The sequence below is a fragment of the Lathyrus oleraceus genome, chromosome 5 (genome assembly GCF_024323335.1).
Source record: "Lathyrus oleraceus cultivar Zhongwan6 chromosome 5, CAAS_Psat_ZW6_1.0, whole genome shotgun sequence".
NCBI lineage: Eukaryota > Viridiplantae > Streptophyta > Magnoliopsida > Fabales > Fabaceae > Lathyrus > Lathyrus oleraceus.
The window spans coordinates 427,389,906-427,392,964 of NC_066583.1; the positions used below are offsets into that span (position 1 = coordinate 427,389,906).

General features: G+C 37.3%; 1 long non-coding RNA gene across 1 annotated transcript; it reads left to right on the forward strand.

Moving 5' to 3' along the window:
• Positions 1-673: 673 nt before the first annotated feature.
• Positions 674-2,642, forward strand: LOC127081479 (uncharacterized). The gene is made up of 2 exons (XR_007788102.1): positions 674-891; positions 2,450-2,642. It is a non-coding gene; the product is annotated as an uncharacterized LOC127081479 (long non-coding RNA).
• The last annotated feature ends 417 nt before the right edge of the window (positions 2,643-3,059 follow it).

The following is a 3,059-nucleotide window of genomic DNA, read 5'->3' on the forward strand; positions in this document are numbered from 1 at the left end:
AATTACTTACACCTGTATTAGCATGATTATGTACTCAAAACATAAATATGTAATCAAAACATGAATTTTATATTATTATGTCTATTATATTCAAAGCTTAATACATAAAATCAATGTGAACGAGAAATATGCAAAGCTTCAAATAAATCAGAAAAATGTGGATCTTCCTCTTCGGCATTAACCTGTCTCAGATAGCGATGAATCAATGTAGATACACGAGCCCAATTAGGATCAGATGGCCCGGCGTCATATACAGGAACTGGTACCTCTCTAGGAGTGTCACGATGGGGAGGGACCAACCGTGGATGGGAAACACGATAATACCACTCCAGATAACCGTCTTCTACATCAGATGGAGTGGTGGCCACGGTAGATGAACCGATCACATCGATAACACTCTGATGATAGCTGATCCAATCAACATCAATATCTGTCGCCATCATACAATCCAGAGGTGGGGATGGAACATACTACCTATACCCGAACTGACGTAAACATGGTGGGCATGACCCACTGGACAAGAAGACCCACTAGTTTTTAATTGAGTGGCAGGGGTGCCAGGATGAAATCATGGTGCAAGCATTGCTTTCATTGGGCCTTAGGGGAAGCATGCCCATCGTTCTTGTCCAGGTGAGGCAGGGAATGTGAGTTGCAAAAGTAGGGTGGAAAACAAGTTTACATGGCCAAGGAGGAAATTAAGCCTAATGGCATACTCATGAATGGAGGAAGTTCACTTTTACTAAATATAACATGTTCTTAGACCTAAACAATAATGGTCGGAATCCTCCGTCTCCGTCGCGTCAGAAATCGCCCCGTGGCGGCGGCGGAGGGCCAAACACGGCAATCCAAACACCATTCCCTTCGTCTCAATGTCCTATACACAAATCCAGGGTAAATTTCACCAAAATCTGAACCTAAAGTCCTAACCTAAATGTTTATGTTAAGAACCCTAATTCATAAATTTTGAAATTTAACCGAAACGTTTATGTCAAGAACCCAAATTCATGAGGAATTGAAGCCTCTCACATGAGGGCTTCTATTCCTAAATCCACCCTTCACATGATGGTAACCTGGATTTAGTGAAGAAGGTGGAAGAAATTAGTACCTCCGATATGAGCTCCGACAAAGATGAGTTGAAGAAGATGAACGTGGCTTCTCCAATTCATGCATTGAATTTTATCTCATCTTCGTGCTTCCTCTTCTCTCTTCTTCTATGAATACTTCTTCAATGCGTCTGTGAGTGATTGAGGGTGATCGAGAGGGTTGGAGAGTGCAAGTTTTGATAGGTTTAGCTCGAGCACGTTGAATCTTTAAGGTGAAGCTTCAATGGCTGCAAAGACTGAGCTCTAGGTGAGGGTGAAATTGGGGGGGGGGGGATTGCAGATCAATGATTGAAGTTATGTGAATGATGAATTTCCCTCCTTCATCCTTGGGTGAGGACTAGCATTTATAGGGATTGAATCAGAGAACTCACACTGTCAATCCATCATAGGCTAAGTTAGTTAGGGATTATCTAACTCTGTTAGTTCTTAGAACCCGTGCCAATTTCCGGTTGGAAAATTAGTTAGTTAGTTAGTTGAGGAATCCGTTAGGGTTAGAAAGGTAATTTGTTAACTATATTAATTATGGAAGGTTAATTCAGTTGGTTGGTGTATGAATTGATTAGTGTTAATTTTGGTTAATCTCAACTAGGTTAGTTATATGCAAACTCTGTTAGTTGTAACTCTGTTAGTATGTTAGTGTAAAAGTTTTTTAGTTGGCTTTCAATTAGTTAGGATGGATTTGAAATCGGACTGTGTTAGCTATGCGTTGTTTTAGCAGGATAAATTGTAACCCTGTTAGCTAAATTGTAACCTTGTGAAAATGAATTCTTAATGTGCTTGTTAGCTAGTGATGTTTCCCTTTTAGTTATTAATTGTCATGAAGTTGGTTAGAATTAGTTGATGGACTCAAACCATGTTTGTTAATTGCAGTTAGTGTATGCAAGTTTACATTCAAATAAATGCAACATCAGTATGATATGCCATGTATGTTCAAATGCATGTATGTTAGTGAAATATGAAGTTGTTGAATTCTTGTTAAAAGTGAATTGTTAATGCAGTCAATTAGACTTGTTTGATGGTGAGAGTTTGGACTTGAAGTTTGCTTGTTATTGATGATGATCGGAGGATGTAATGCTGTTAAAGTTATTGAAAAATCACTTAGGGATGTAGGTCATATATGCTTGATATCATGATGTAGATGCCATCATCATGTTAGCATGTTGATGCCTTTCAAAATTTTGTTAGCCAAAAGAATTGGACTGTCATAGGGTGGCTAGCGTATGCTTGAGCTGTTGGATTGAAATAATTGCATTGTTGGCTTTGTTTGCACTGCTATTGGATTGATTTTGTGTTAATGATGGACAAGGTTTATTTGAAGATGATACTTGTTAGCTTTTGATATGTAGGTTCAAGATAAGCATGTCCATTGGAAGTGTACAAGTATGGAGACAAGGGCTGCCATTCTCTTTTTTCTGTTTTGATTAAAAACAAGTATTGTAATGCTATGTAGCTATTATGTAACGTGTGAATGTAAATGCGCATGCAAACTATGCTTATGTAATGATCATTGATCAATACAATTTATGATTCAAGATTAAATCAAATTTCACATGTTTTGCTATATCAAATGTATGAGATGCTCTTATGAAATGCTATACGAAATGGCTACCATGTTCATGTTTAATGGCTTAAATACCACTAAAATTATTTTAATGCAAATGGACCAAAACTTGACCATATATGTTAGAACAAGATTTTGGTTCTACAATTTATCTCTATGTTTTGATGATTACGAAGAATGAAACAATTTGGTACCCTAATAAATCTTCTAAGTGTGCAGGACTCCAATGAAAACTAAATCTGATAAATCAATATCTAACATCAAACAAAGTCCAGAACAGCTGATCAAGAAATGAATGAATCATATCTGACATTGAACATAAGCATTCCCAAGAGGATCACATACAGAATCTGAAGACTATGAAGTCTGTAAAATCCAAAGACTCTGATGAATGT